This window comes from Leptosomus discolor, chromosome 2, assembly GCF_034619465.1.
Source record: "Leptosomus discolor isolate bLepDis1 chromosome 2, bLepDis1.hap2, whole genome shotgun sequence".
NCBI classification, from domain to species: domain Eukaryota; kingdom Metazoa; phylum Chordata; class Aves; order Leptosomiformes; family Leptosomidae; genus Leptosomus; species Leptosomus discolor.
In genome coordinates, this window is record NC_141392.1 from 128,202,293 (window position 1) to 128,218,943 (window position 16,651).

The following is a 16,651-nucleotide window of genomic DNA, read 5'->3' on the forward strand; positions in this document are numbered from 1 at the left end:
GCCCAGCGCCGCCCCCCGAGCCGCACCGCAGCGGCTCCGGCACCGCCCCCGGCCGCCCCCCCGGACAGCCGCGCCGCCCCGAGCCGCCCCCCGCAATCGCCAGCACCGCCCCCCAGGCAGTCCCTGGCGGCCCCCGGTGCCCCCGCCCCGTGCCGTACCCCAGTGACCACCAGCGCTGCTCCCCGCGCCGCTCCCCAGTAACCACCAGTGCCGACCCCCATGCTGCGCCCCAGCAACCCCCAGAGCCCCCCTCATGCCGCTCCCCAGGAACCCCCAGAGCCCTCCCTCATGCTGTACCCCAGCAACCTCCAGAGCCCCCCTCATGCCGCTCCCCTGTGACCACCAGTGCCGACCTCCTCATGCCGTACCGGGGCACTGTGACCAAGAACGGCCCAGACTAGCACAGCATGGCTTGACATGCCCAGCAAGGCACAGCAGGGTAGGGGAGGGCATGGCGTGACACGGCACGGCATAGCCCAGATAGCCCAGCGTGGCCCGGCCCGGCCCGGGATGCTGCGGCATGGCACGGCACGGCAGGGCACAGCAGGGCATGACACGGTGCAGCAGGGAGCTGTGGTGGTGCAGGGCACGGCACAGCGCAGCGCAGCCGGGCATATCGCAATGTGGCAGGGCACAGCACAACCCAGCAAGGAGCAGCGTAGTGCGGCACGGCATGGCATGGCATGGCATGGCATGGCAGGGCACAGCGCAGTATGGAAGGCTGCCAGAGCTGCCCAGCAGAAAGCAAAAGCAAGACACAGGTAGAGGCTGCTGAAAATTGGAGAGAAGCCTGGGGCTGGTGAAGTTGCAGGGGCTTCGTTGGTACAGTAACGCTGCTTTCTGCAGTGGCACCAGGCAAGGAACTGAAGAGCACCGAGGAGACAATGCAGGAGGTGGGAGACCTCTCTCAGAGGTGTTGTAAGCGAGGCGGGGTCTCAGAAGAGGAGCAAACATGGCTTCCCCAGCTTGTGGGGAGACCCGACCAGTCCTCATCTCCGTGTGCCGAGGAGGCGATGGAAAGCCTTGTGTTGCTCCCTGGCATGGCCTCTCCTCTGGCCACTGACCCCTGGCTCTAACTGGGATAGAGGGTTTGTCCCTGAGCATATGGATGATGTGAAGGGCGTGCATTCAAGTGAGACCCCACCAGTGCAGGAGGCTCCACATGTGGGCAAGTGTCCTGGGCAGTGGGGCCGTGGTCATGCCTAGTGGCAACGAACACCATTGGCTCACTGGTGTTACGCCTGTTGGGGCACTGACACATGCAGACATTCAGGCTGGTGCCCCCAGCACAGTCCCACCAGCTCCTTTGCAGCTGGGGACGGTCTGCTGCAACCCTCCGAGGTGCTGCTCCACGTGAGCGTGAAGGCACGGGCGCAGGTTGTGTCCCATCCCCAGGAGAGGCAGCACGGGGCTAGAGAAGTGGTGGGGAAATGAGGAGACGAACCCAAATCATCCTCTACCACCTTACAGGGAGTAAGCTACTGTTTTCTGTGGTCAAGGGAGACTGGAAGGAGGAGCCAAGGCAAGCGGGAATCTGTGAGCTCCCTCAGTTCCAAGAGGCTGATAAGGCGGCTCAGCCTAGCTATGAGTTTGGGCAGACCTAGGGACTCCTGAGGCTCCTCACTCTCCAGCTGATGTCCTTTGCTGCAGTCTGTGTTTTCCTGGCTGCGTAGCACAGCCGGAGCTAAACAGCAGCTAGACCGAGCCCTGGATGCGGTCAGCCTGCAGCAAAGGTATGCTAACGTGTGCGTGTGCATGTACCCGTGTGTGTGGGCACACGCATGCACAGTTCAATGCACTAGGGCCCCTACAATTCTTTCCTGCTCACTTCAGGAGGTCTTTCTTAGTCATCGGAGAATTGGTCTGTGCTTTGGGGAGAGCTGTGGAAGACCAGGGTAGTGCTGTTGCCATGGAAAGGATTTAACCTGTGGTGTTGGTGTGCAAGGGGCAAGTTCCAGGCAAGTGGAACTTGAAGTCTGTCAGAACCCAGGTTAACTTTGCAGCTGTACGGCAGGTCGGGTGGTCTTTCAGCCCTGTCTAGGTTGTTCAATGCTGCTTTTCAGGTGCTTTTGATGGATCAGGAGATTACTTCCTTCCCATGCTGAGCTTCATTGCTGCTTCAGTCAACAGTGGCTAGGACGATGGCGAGTTCGCTCTTGCTTTCCCAGAAGAGTCCTCCTGGAAGGCTCCTTCTCCCTCTGTCTGCATGCTGGGCAGAGGACTTCAAGGAAAGCCAAGGGCAGAGCTAGCAACTGCAAGAATGTGGCCGCAAGAGGCTTTAGAGGAACAGATTGCTAGTTGTCCCTTCTGTGCAAGACCCATTCTCACTGGGCCTGATCCACACTCGGTCACTGCAGACCTGGCTGTTAACCCGGCGGCTGGTCTTAGTATTGACTGCTCCATGGCCTGTCTTTACCACCAGCCAAGGGTTCAGGCTCTTTGTCACTGACTGCTCCGTAGCACGGGTTTCTCTGTTCAGGCAGCCCAGTGAGCAGCAGGCACAAATGTGTGTACTGCTGTCAAACAGCTTCTGGTCATACTGCAGCTCTAACCCAAATAACCTGAGTCAGATCCTTCCTCCCACACACTGAATCAGTGGTTTAACTTCATACCATGCTTTTTTCTGTTGGTAATTGACTGTAATTTGTTTTGTTTGCATTTTAGTGTGTTAGTTGTTTTACCTGCATACTAAACTGTTACTTCAGCTCTGTTATCAGCACCGTGACTTTGCTCCCTGCTATACATACGTTCAGTCTGTAAATAATGAATACTGAGAGCGTAAACTCTCCGCATGTATTTTGTTATTATTTGACTGTTTGCAGTTTTGGCCAGGCAAAATTCAATTTGCAATCCCAAATCAGAAACTAATACATCTAAACTGTACTACGTGTCTTGCAGTGCCTTGTACTTGTCATTCAGTGGGGAAATCCAGGCTTGAGACCCCATCCTCACTGCTGCAGCCTGGGCTGCAGAAACCCCAGCCCCAACCTGCCTCAGTTCCCTTCAGTTCCTCCCCCTGCCTGCCAGAGGAGCATCCCTAGTCCCACTGGGCGAGCTGACCCCTGGCCACCCGCCAGGGTGCTCTGCCCACCAACCGTCCCTCCCACCTGTCTGCATTTGGCACGGCTGTGCTGCACCCCTGTTCGCTAGTACAAGCTGCCCCCTGAGCAAAAGCTGTGTGTGGGCAAGGAGCACAGGTGCCACGTTGGCTGCTTGACTGCAATGTGTCGCATTGGCTGCGTGACTGCTGCTCGGTGCAACAGTGCCGACGGCTCCGCTGCCTCTGTGCTGGCTCCTTCCTGTGTCCCATGCAACCTGCCTCGCACACACACACACAGGCTGCAGGAGGCTTTCAGTGAAGAGAGAGTTTCCTCGAGACTCCTTGGCCCTGGAAGCCTTTAAATACACTCGTTATCAATCTTCAGTTTTGGCAGTTGCTGAGGCAAACGTGAGGCTCTGGGAGAGGTGCTGAGAGCGAGACCATGGTTCAGGAGCCTCCTGTACCTGCATCACATCGCCCTGCTGTCATCTTTCTCTGCCCAGTACTGAATACTACAGCAAGGGTTCCCAGCGCATCAGGAACTTACCTCTGTCTCTATGTCCGTGGCCCTTGGGAGCTGGGAAAGATTTAGATTCATGATACGCCTGTGCAGAAACTGCCCATTCTTTGTAGCATATAAATGTTATTGGTTAAATGAAACCCACAATGGATGCACGGATTTTGTGTCCCTAACCTAAGCCCTAGTCAGCTTTTAACTAGTGTGAGATAGGCGTTCACAGATTTACGAAAGGAATTAACATGACGCGACCTGGGGGTCCTGGACCTCTGGTGACTGTTCCTTTTCTGGGACACCACACTCACGCAATTATTCCCCCAAGAAACACCAATTTTATGAGTGTCTGTGCAAGTCTCCATGTCCTCCGTCCTCTCTCTGACATAGCAAGTCTGTGCAGGCCCTGTTCTGCCCATGTCTGCCTCCAGAGAGTGGCAGAATGGTGCTGCCCAGGGTGAAATCCTGGCTGCTCCAGCTCCCTGCTGTAGAGCCTCCCATGGCCAGCTGTGACGTGGTTATGCCCACGGAAACAGCCAGCAGCTGCTGCTGTGACTTGGGGGGGTCTTTTCATGACCATCGTCCTTCAATCAGCTGCAGGCTGGCCTAGAGGAGGGCTGGGGAGGGTGCAAAAGCCAGATCCAGCCCTGCACCCCCAGAACCTGCCTCCCAACTGGTCCCATGACTGCCTCCCATCTGCTCTCACCAGAGCTGCTGGGGCTGCTGTTCTGCACGGGCTGTTGTCTCACTTCCTGTTCACTGGAAGATAATGTCCAAGGTGTGTTGTGAGGGTTCATTCACATCAACTCAGCCATGTCCATGTGCCGGCTGCTGCGTCTTATTTCCCTCACATGGAGGTGGAATTAATTCTTTGATCCCTTCCAATAATAATAAAGGATGGCAAAGGTACAGCAAATCACACATATTTTCTATAAATCTGCTACAGGAAATTCCCCTATTGTCTTCAGCCGAGGAATGGGCTCATATCCATCACCAGGGTGTGGATATCAACCCTTTGAGATTTTATGCACTTTACGAAATGCGGAAAGCCCCTCTGCTAGTCATTAATAATTCCCAATCCTCCTTTTTTGTTCATTTGGTGATGACATTTTTTTTACCATCTGCTGCATAATTGGTTTTGGGGAATTCAGTGCTGCCCAAGAACAGACATTTATACTTTTGATTATCACAGGGTATTGTGAAGTCAAGAATTCTGCTATGTAATTATGTGCAATGTGAAAAGTAATTTATTCTGTTGGGTTTAGACCAGCTGCCCAATTATTTCTTCTGGTGCTTCATAGTTTCTATTGTAAGAAACAGTTAATAATTGTTTGCTATGTGTATGCACTGCACCATTTGTGACATTGCAGATCCTTATCATCTTTCCCAGCTGCTAATTTCTTTTCTACCTTTTTAACAACTGGACAGCATATAGTGTTTGAGGTGTGGGTGCCCTATGTATTGGTACATTGGCAATGACTTACCACTCAACCCTTTCCCAGATCATTTACAACACATGAAGGCATCGAAGCCAAGAGCCTGGTAAAGCTGAAAGGGGATCTGACAGGTGTGTTGATAGCAAAAGGATCCAGTATTACCATGGTCACGGAGCACACGAACGACGGAAGTTACTGAGCTTCTTTTCTTGGGAACTAAAATCAGCTTCTATCACAGCCCACAGTGGCACCCCTGGGGAAAAAGTGCACTTGTTATTGCTCATTCTATGAATGAGGGTGCAGATGAGCAGAGAAACGTACAAAGCACCGAACCTGGGGCAGGAAAGGTAATCCCAGTGAGAAAAAGAATGAGGAGCGCTGGGCAAATGCTGCATCCCAAGGTGAACACTGCTCTGCAGTGCCACGCGAAAGGAGGTGTCATGCGCCTGTGTAAACAGGCACATAGCCTGCAAGAAGCCCGATCTGGCTCAGATGCCTAATCTTCTGCCCGGTAGTGCTGGTACCTCTTCTGGGGCTTGGTGCCCTCTCAGATGCTTGGGCTTCAAGGAGGGAGAAAAACTCATCTGAGAGTCCGTAAGAGGGAGGTTTGGGCAAAGCAGCTTACGGTGAAAGCCTAAATTAGCCCGGGTTGTTTAGCCTAGAAACTACGAAACTGAGGGGGATGTGCTGACAGCTTCTCTTTATATGCCTGTCAGCTGTCAAGTGTACACAAGGCTGTTGCAGAGACTGGAATGGTCTGTTCTCTGTCTGGGGTAGGACTTGAGCCTATGTTGGCCTGGCCTGCATGGAGACCAGGGTTAGCCGCTCCTCTCCATGTGGGACTGGGGGATGCTGATCTGGTTTCCAGCCCTGGCCCCCCCACTCCCCCGAGGGCTGTCTTGCTGCCTTTCCTCTGGCACCTCCTCCTTGGTGTTGCTTCTGGCAGGGCCACAGTAATTTGCCACCTGCATCACTGCCACCGGGCTCTGCTCATTGTGTTTGCTTGTGCTGACTGTGCAATTTTTTCCATTATCTGGCAGCAGAGCTGAAGCTCCCGGATGGAGGAAAGAGAAGGTGCCTGCCAGCCAGCCTGGCTCCTCCACATGCCTCTGTTCAGCACGGGTGGTGTATCAACATGCACCCGTTGTGCCGCGCTCCACAAGGTGAGGTGAAGAGCCAGGGTGGCGTGGGAAGGAGGGCCAACATGTGCAAAGCCTACATGTCACTGGCTTAGGGGCAGGCAGCTGTCAGGGATGTGGGACAGCAAGACAAGGCACTAACTGGGCAGTCCGTGATGGAAAGCCCTGTGTGACTGGGCTGCTACATGCGCCAAGCATGGCAGTGGTGTGGAGGCATGGAACCTCCCTCTCCAGCACAGGGACTGCCCTGGGGTAGCCCTTGCATGGAACTGGTTGGTGACCAGGGGTGGCCAGGGACATCAGAGACCAGACTATCTTGTTAGGTGGTGGGGACACAGTCACCCTGTCTGGAGGGAGGAGGATTCACCACACGATGCAGATTGGCCTCGGACCCTTGTGCCAGCCACCTCTGCCAACGATGTGGCCTGTCCTTAGAGCAGGCGGTTGGGCTCTGACACAGAGCCTGGAGCTGGTGCCTGTAGGCTGAAGTGTCCTCCCTGCTTTGACCCCGCTCTGCATAGCAGCATTTCTGAGGTGGGGGTGAGGACCATGCCTGTCCTCACCTGCTCCTGTGCTGGCGCAACCACTCGCAGATTGGCTGGGCTACACTGCCAACCTTTCCCTGTGGATAGTCACAACCCTGCCCTATCTGCCTGGTGCAGTCCCGTCAAGCCCCACAGCATCACAAAGCCATTGTGTTTCACTAGACCCAGATACACATCTAGCAGTGGGAACATCCCTGTAGGCTGAGAGAAAGGCATGGGAATCCGTACACACCAGCCCCCTCCAGCCACCAAATGCATCATCTGATGCCTTCTATACATCCTTGCTTCCTACCCTCAAGCCTCTATGTGAGAGGCAGTGCTCACACTCGGTATTGGAGGGCAGGAAGGTTCCGATTTCACAAACAGGATTTCGTTCCCTTTCTCCTCCTGCTGTCCCCCAACCCCTTTCAGACTTTGCTGTCCTGAGATGAGGTCCCTGGCTGGCAGCCATGCGTGTCCCCACTCATCCAAACCACTGCTCCTGCTGCCGTCCCCGTGTGCCTTGAGCAGTGCCTTGGCAAGGCCACAGTGCTGCAGACACGGCTCTGCTGCAGGGCCTCCTTGGAGCCTGTCTGTGCTAAGGCCCTCCATGCCGTCAGAACAAGATCTGGGAAATGCTGCCAGGACCGTGCCAAATGCAGGACTATGCCAGCGCTTCTCCTCTGCATTACCCCAGAGCCATGCAGAGCCGTGCGGGATGTGCAGGCTGGGCTTGTCATGGTGTGGCCAGCCATTTTGGCAAGGCTGGGATTGTGGCACTGCACAAGGAGTGAGGGCTGCTCCTGGGCAGGCCTGCAGAGCTATGGCTTGGGGTGGAGAATCTTGCACACCTGCACACAGGTACATTGCAATGCAGCAGCTGGTGATGGCACATGGAGCTTTCAGGTGAAAAGAGAACCAAGACCTGGCGCATCCACTTGTCTGCTTCTGACAAAGATGGAGGGATGCACCTGAGAGACTCACAGACCTCACCAGAGCTGGCCCTAGGCTTGACTCCCTTTTCTCCTTCAAAGGTTTTTCCGGAACCACTCGGAAGCACTTGTACTGGAGACTGACCTATGCCCTGTGTGGGGAGGAGTCCCTCTGCCTGGTTAGCTGTGACTGTCAGGCTACCACCCTGGATACTTCTTAACCATTTAAATGCAGAATCAGTTTCCGAGGTCTGCTAAATACCTGCTTTCTTTGTTGTGTCCCATTCGCTGGATTCAGTGCCACATCTGCCCCATCCTGTGCTGGGATTCGGATCATGTCCCCCTCCTCGAGTGGAAGCTATCTGGGGAGCCCTCAGCCCATTCCCAGACGTGCTGCTGGCAAGGTCAGTAACTCATCCCGACAGCACTGAGCACCTTCTGGCTTTACTGTGCTTGCCTCCGATGAACTGTGTCGAAATTATTGCAAGTTACAGGTTTGTGTCAGCACAGACACAGGTACAGGTTATAGTTCTTTATGACCAGGATGAAGCGTTTGTTCTTCACCAAACCCATCGGGTGCCAAACCCTGCTGGCTGTGCTCTCTGCTCACTCCAACTGGGAGGTCTATGAGCACAAGTTATTGCTGAGGTCTTGGCAGCCGGCATTGCAGTGCTCACCCACTCCTTGGTTTCAGGGGAGCTCCATTGAGACGTGAACCCCAGAAAAAGCTGCAGAAGGAAATAACGTGCTCTCATAGGCATAGTCAAACAGAAGCATTGGTTCTTGGAGTTTTGTGTCCAAATGTGTTATAGACTTGACAGGAAGAAATCAGACTGTTGTATTATTAACAAATATTGTGACTTGTGACATATAGATTGATTATTGTCCATCTGAAGGTTTTAAGACTGTTTATTAGCCTGTCTGTACAGAAAGAGTGGGTCAGAGACAAACACAAAATGTTGCAGTGAAGGTAAGACAGAAGAAAAATTGTTTTAGCCAGGAAATTATCAGCATTGGTATACATATTAGCATATCAGTGATAATAATTTCCCATACAAGTCTTCCATATCCTTAGCAAGAATCGTATCACAAAGCTTGTTGAATATAATTTAGCAGTGAAGCCCAAGAAATTCCCACCAAGGATGTCCTCAGGGGCTGAGCCATCTTCAGAAAGTCTGTCTTCACAGTGGCCAAATGTACATATTTCCGACAACGTACTACTGCAAGTGGCACCTACCAGGCTGTCCTGGCAAGTCATGGGTCACTTGTCAGACATTCAACTCAAATTTTGAAAAAACCCAAACCACCAAACCCTCAGCCTGTTTTTACTGCAAAGCCCACCTCGTTGTGCATGAGAGGGCTGGCACTGCAGCAGTGAACTTTTCTGTGGCTTACCCTCCAGAGGCAGTGAAGCCATGTAACCAGGGCTGTACAGATTCTGCATCTCTGCAGCACGGCACAGAAAATGGGCACCGTGGGGAAGGCCTGCTTTGGTGGCCCTGGCAACACAAGGTGCAGACAGGGGCATCTGAGCAGTATCTCCTGAGCCTCTTCTACCTAGCCTGTCTCAACGGCATGCCTAGGTCACAGCAGGGCTTGCCTGGCCCCTCTCGACTCTGCCCTTTGACTATAGGAGTCTGGAAGCCTGGTTGCAGAAGTGCAGAAGGCCAGCTTTGCCCCGTTTATACACTGCATCGTGAAACAGTACCTCCTGTAGGTAGATCACGAAGATCCTCTACTAAAAGCGCTTCGGAATTATAGAAGACATCTCACGAAAACGCAGATGTAAGTACTTACATGCAAATTATATCTGCAGTCAAATGCATTCTAAAACACTTCTCTTCTTCTAAAAAGCATTTTTATAAAATGAGAGGATGATTCCATTGCAGTTTTAAGTTCTTGAAGACTACAGACAGATGACCAAACACTTTTAATGCCTATCAAGTGCCTTTTAAAATATGCATTTTTTTAATAATTAAGTCTTAAAATGAGAATAATTCAGTCACATCTGTGATGAAATGTATGAGTGATGCGATGCCTTCACTGAAAGCTAAGTTATAACAGGGAATCAGTGACAAACTCTTTCATGCAAATCTTTCTCTATCTCAAAACACAGTGGCAAAGCAGAAAAAACATGGACGCAGAGGCGAGGCTAACTGGTCAGTAGTTCCCAGGGTCCTCCTTTTTACCTTTTAAAAAATGAGTGTGATGTTTCCTTTTTTCCAGTCACTGGGTGACTAAGTGGCGTGAATTTTCAAATATGATGGAAAGTAGCTTAGTGATCACATCCGAGAGTTCCCTCAGGACCCTGGGATGCACCTCATCAGGTCCCATGGACTTGTGTGTGTTAAGGTTCCTCAGACAGTCTTGAACCTGATCTTCCCCTGCGATGGGTGCGACTTCATTCCACCAGTCCCTGCCTTGATATTCAGGGACTCAAGAGATGTGGGAAGAGCAATTGCCAGTGAAAACTGAGGGGCATAAAAGTTGCTGAATACCTCAGCGTTCTCCATCTGAGATGTGATCAGATCTCCTGTCTCATTTATTGGGGGGGGTACAATTTTTTTTGTCTTTTCTGACTAACGTACCTGTAGAAGGCCTCATTATTCTTCACATCCCTTGGAAATTTAGCTCCAGCTGTGCCTTACCTTTCCTGATCCCATCCCTAAACTCTTGGCCAGTGAGCACCAGGTCCAGTATGTATATAGATATACATTTATACACATATGTGTATATGTATGTATACATGCGCGTGCACACACACACACACACACACACACACACACACAGAGAGATTTTTAAAGAAGATACCATTCTCTGGCACAAATCAAAAGAAGGGAGACTTGCAATGAAGTGAATCCTTGGTCATTTGATGCTTAACCCCCGCTCCCATGCCAACAAATGGTGGGCTGCAATAACCGCCAGATGGAAGGTTGCTGAGGCCTATAATTTTATATCTGGAGAGGAAGCATATGTACAAACAGAATATGCAGTGTCAAGTAACTGAGGGTGGTTGGAGTCTATCCTGAAAGATGGCGTTTGAAGAGGAAAGAGCATCAATATACATCTCAGTTCAGCAGTAAGAAGTTGTGAAGTATTCCTGTAGGCTTTCAGGATATCTCCATTTTAAATGCAGCAATCTTTTCAGCAGGTGAAATTCAGACCATCTTTGAAGGAGTTTGAAGGTTGCAAGGGCAATGTACAGAGGTTACTGGGTGCCTCTCATTTTAGAATACTGAATTTCATCTGCTGCTCAATCTCCCAACCACTTAATATTGTAAGATGCTTCAGCATTTCTTTGTGGTTACTTTTCAATATCTACTGCTCTGTGTAATCCTCAAACCTGGTCTTAGTCCCTACACACTTACTTCCTAGATCATGGGAGGAAATTTTGAACAGCCCAGTGTTAAAGTGGATCCCTATGGAATTCCCCCAGTGGCCTCACTCCCCTGAAAATGCCAAAAGTCTCCCCCAAATGCTTCCTCTAACCTCCAACAAGACAACAGGATCAATCACAGAATGGTAGGAGTTAGAAGGGACCTCTGGAGATCATCCGGTCCAACTCCCTCACCAAAGCAGGTCAGCCTAGAGCAGGTCACACAGGACAGTTTTTGAATGTCTCCAGGGAAGGAGGCTCCACAACCTCCCTGGGCAGCCTGTTCCAGTGCTCTGCCACCCTCAGAGTAAACAAGTTCCTCCTCAACCACCCTGTTTAGTGCATGGCAGTCTCACTTTTTAAAGAGGTCTGGGTGTGGGACTTGGTCAAAATCGTTTGGAAATTCAAATAGCAGATGCAGCAAGAAATAGTCAAAGATATTCTGTGATATGTGGAAAAGACTTCTTTTGAGGCTTAGCTGTTTTCAAAATACTTAGGACAGATGTACGAAGTCTGTCTCCCTTTCATAGGTGTCCTGGTGCCTCCCTCACACCCCACGTCCTTCCTTTGCACATTAATCCTCCTCTTTACTAATTCCACGTGGGCTGGTCTCTGGTTTCCTCGAGGTGAAGCAGCTGTCCACAAAGATGGCACCGCATTTACCATCCGTCCTTGTCTGGCGCAGCAGGGAGCACTGACTGCCCGTGCGCGATGCCCAGGCCAGCAGCCTGGGCGGTGGCTGCCCCTGAAGGAGCGGGGCCATCCATGGGCAGGTTAAGTCCAGGCCTCTCTGTCCGCTGCAGCACATACGGGGACCAGCACATGCTGCAGCATGCGAGGGCCAAGAGCCCTCCCTGGTCATGAGGAGCAGGAGCTGGAGAGAGAGCTGACAACATTGGCTGTGATTTTCCTCACCTTTTATTTGGTTCTGTCTCACCCAGCAATCACTAGGATTGTTTCTCGGTTTGTGGTAGTCTATGTTTAGATAAAGGCTTTACTTGAGTAACTGTCTTGTTATCTGCCTCTGGAGAAAGGCAAAGAGGCTTGCTTCTGAGGTGCCACCGCACTTTTTGAAAAAAAAAAACCCAACCAAACCAAAAAAAAACCCTGTCTGATTTAGAAGACCTTTGAGCATAATTCAGACGGATTTTAGGACTTGATACAACATGCATAAAAAGGCACACCGCGCTAATTAATGTCTCAGTAATAACCGCCACCCCCTCGCCCAATCTCACTGTTAATCCTGCTGTATTTTAATTACAAAATTGACCTACTTAATTTTGAAGCCAGCTGGCCTTCAGAGCCAAGTAACCCTTTGAGAAATAATGTCATAAGTAGTGTTGGTTTCGTTACTAGCATCACAGTCAAGCAGTGCCCCAGGGTGATGCCAACCCTCCAGCCATACACTCACCATGGAGGTCACAGAGCAAGCTCTGAGGACCGAACTGCTCCAAGAGCCAGTCCCAGGCCCTGGCTCTGCCCCCAAACACACTGCAGTTACAGATGACACCACTGCAAGAAAATCGAAGCAGTGGAAGAGCTTGCCTGGTGAAGGTGTGTGTCCTCACCAACGGAGATTTTAAAATACAAGTCAGATGTACTCCACACCGATATGGCTATATAGCTAAGCGTATGACATAAGCTGCAATCATTTCACTCCTATGTGCCCCACACAGCAGTCGGGCTCTTTCTTGCAGGCAGGAATGACAAACTGCTGCTGTTGTCTCTGTGTAAGGTGCATCCCCTGTTTCATTGTTCCTGCAAACTTTGACAGAACAGCTCCATTTTTTCGGACATTCTGGCATCATTAAAACAGCACAAACATCTCTAAACCTACAGCATCAGATAACTTGCACGGAAGGATGGTGAGTAATCTCCTGAAAAGTCTTCTGAATTATTATTAATGGTTTTTAACAATTCATGGAACAATGGGGAAATCCTTGAGGATTAAGAAAAGAAAAAAACCAAACCAGCAACCCGCAGACCAACAAGATATTCTCTCTCCTCTTCCAAGAGAAAAAAAAAAAAAAAGAAACAAAACTAGTGTTGTGGCATACTTAAAAAATTACAAGCTGCGTGGTCAGTGCAAGTACAGCTTATCGGTCTGAAATCTCGCTGGCAATCCCACAGAGCAGCTGACATTAAAGGATATCATAAGTAAACCCAACTAACATGGTTTCACAGAGAACAGTTTTGCTGTAAACATTATTTTTTAATTAATTACAAGTCTGGGTTGGTAAAAGTAGCTATTGACATCGTAAATTTCTCTAAGGCATTGTTCTTGGCCTCACACGTTACACAAATACTGGTGGAGCACATTAAATGCTAGTTAGTAAACAATTATAAATAAGGATTTGTCCTAGAGAATCCCAAGAGTCTGCAGCTATTTGGCACCTTTGTCAAGAATGTTAATGAAACTGTAAAACAACTGCAAAGAAAATACGCAGATTAAAAAACCTGATGACAAATGAAACCAACGAAAAGACTGATTATACAACAAGATTTTCTGGAAAAGTTGCTCAACAAAAAACACAGTCGTTAAGGTCTCTGCTAGAGTAATTCTGTGAAATACACCATAACATTTTAGAAAGGTCAGATGAGTTCATCATCTTAAACCTTATGGCATAAACCCTGTTAACTTGAATTTCTAGAAACAAAGGAAATGGGCCCTCAGATGCATTTTCAGAACAATTGAAAAATACACTTAAGAGGGTAAATCACAAACTGAATTTAAACAGCGTAATGAAGCAGCCAATGAGGGAAAAAAAAAAAAAGGTAGCTAAGAGCAGAGCAGCATTATCATTGTATTCTACATAAACCAGATTATTACAGAATACTGCAGTTGGTTCCTGGTTCATGTCTCTGGACTTAAAAAGTCAAAAATACACCGATCAATAAATAAAATGTCAGCAAAGAACAACAACAAAAAAAGAAAAAACTCTTTTGGCAGAGACTAGCAAGCCTCTTTAGCTTATACAGCAAATTATGTATGGAACTAATTATGACTACAAATACGCAGGAAGAAATTTCTGATACCATAAAGCTATTTAACTCACCAGGACTGAGCAATACGAGATGCAGAGGCTGAAACTAAAGAAATTTCAAATGAGAAGACACATAATTTTCACTGTAATTTCTCACTGGAACAAGTATTGAGTGACTAGCTGGTCTCTTTTCTCACTCCCCCCCCTCAAAACTGGGTCTTGTGCTAAATAGGTACTTGCTCAAATAGAATTTATAAGAGCAAGGCCAAGTTTGCTGGGGCAATGAGTGGGGTCCCTCAGGGGTCTGTATTGGCACCAATACTGTTTAATATCTTTGTCAATGATGTAGACAGAGGGATTGAGTGCGGGTATGCAGATGACACCAAGCTGCGTGGTGCAGTTGATTCACTGCAGGGAAGGGATGCCATCCAGAGGGACCATGACAGGCTTGAGGAGTGGGCAGATATGAACCTCATGAAGTTCAACAAAGCCAAGTGCAAAGTCCTGTACATGGGCCAGACCAATCCCCAAAATCAACACAGCCTGCAAAATGAATGGATTGAGAGCAGCCCTGCAGAGAAGGACTTGGGGGTACAAAAAAATTGGACATGAGACAGCAATGTGTGCTCGCAGCCCAGAAAGCCAATCATATCCTGGGCAGCATTACAAAAGAAGCGTGGCCTGGACTTCAAGAGAGCAGACTTGAGCCTCTTCAGGGACTTGGTTGGCAGAGTACCGTGAGATACAGCCCTGGAGGGAAAGGGGGCCCGAGAAAGCTGGTCAGGATTCAAGGATCACCGCCTCCAAGCCCAGGAGCGACGCATCCTGACAATGAGGAAGTCAGGTAAAAACACCAGAAGGCCTGCGTGGATGAACGAGATGCTCCTGGACAAACTCAAACAAAAAAAGGAAGCCTGCAGAGGGTGGAAGCAAGGACAGGCAGCCTGGGGGGAATACAGAGCAATTGTCCGAGCAGCCAGGGATCAGGTTAGGAAAGCCAAAGCCCTGATAGCATCAAATCTGGCCAAGGGCAACAGGAAAAACTTCTATAGGTACGTCAGCAATAAAAGGAGGACTAGGGAAAATGCAGGCCCTCTCCAGAAGGAAACGGGAGACTTGGTTACCCGGGATACGGGGAAGGCTGAGATACTTGGCAGCTTTTCTGCCTCAGTCTTCACTGGCAAGTGCTTCAGCCACATCGCCCAAGTTGCAGAAGGCAAAGCCAGGGGCTGGCAGAATCAAGAACTGCCCGCTGTAGGAGAGGATCAGGCTCGAGACCACCTAAGGAACCTAAAGGTGCACAAGACCACGGCACCTCATGAGATGCATCCACAGGTCCTGAGGGAACTGGCAGATGAAGCGGCTAAGCCACTACCGTCATATTTGAGAAGTCCTGGCAGTCCGGTGAAGCTCCCACCGACTGGAAAAGGGGAAACACAAGCCCCTGTCCTGGTTTGAGCCATAAGAAAAGTAATTCTGTTCAGTGATTTTACTTTTCAGTTAAGTCTCTTCTAAGTAACTGCACTTCCTGGAATCAACAGCGTGTTTTCCCAGACAGTGACTGCTTCTAGCAGTGATAACGCTTGATGTTTATAGTTAATACCTAGGAATGGTGTGCAGAAGGGCTCTTGCTTATACTTGCTCCTGTAAGCAACCAAGGTCACTGCTAAATTCTGTAACCCGTATCGAGGTGCCGGACGTGAAAAAGGGCCAGAGCGAAGCGAAAGGTCGCACCTGCGCGGAGCAGCGAGCCGGACAGGTGACCCCAAACCGACCGACTAAGTATTCCATCCCATACACATCATATTCAATATAAAGCTGAGGGACCATGAGGGTTAAGTTCTTCCTCTTCGATGGCTGACATCCAAGGAGGACTGCGTCCATTCTTCCGTCTGCAATTTTATTTTATATAAAATAAAATATTTTATTATTTTCTTATTAATATTATTTATTTTATTTATTTAGTATTTAGTATTTTATTATTTATTTTATTTAATCCTCATCCCTGGAAGCATTCAAGGTCAGGTTGGATGGTGCTTTCAGCAACCTGATCTAGTGAAAGATATCCGTGCCTGTGGCAAGGGGGGTGGACTAGATTGTCTTTAAAGGTCCCTTCCAACCCAAACCATGCTGTGATTTGATAGGGTAGAGTTTTGACCTAGGTTTGCAAGATGTTAGGCTAACCGAACTCTTAACATTGAACAGTAGACTCATGGGTGCTTGAACAGCAAATCTTAGCACAGTAGGCCGTAGTAGAATTAGCTCTTTTCATGTTACTGATAGCCTTGGATACACATGATGTTGTGAAATCCCCAATTAAAATACCTTCCTCGAGGCTAAACTTTCCCATGCCCTCAGAGCAGCAGAGCATGGCTGCGGTTCTATGGCAGGGTAGCCTGTCAGTCCATCTACAGCGGGATGCAGGTGCTCCTGAACACATCACACTCCTCAACATCGGTGGACTCTGCTGGGACAGTAGTGCCATCACCTCTTACCAGCTTGAGCCAATCCAGCAAACGATCTGCTGCAACACTGATGGTGCATGAATGGTCTGTTTGATAATGATTTTTTTCCATATACTATGTTCTGTGAGGGAATATGTTGTTGATGTAACTGTACAAAATCCAGCTGGTCACAAAGTACCCATGTCTAGAAAGCAGGTCTGGTTAGTAACTCGTAAATGACAGCAAATAGGACTCTAGACTGAAA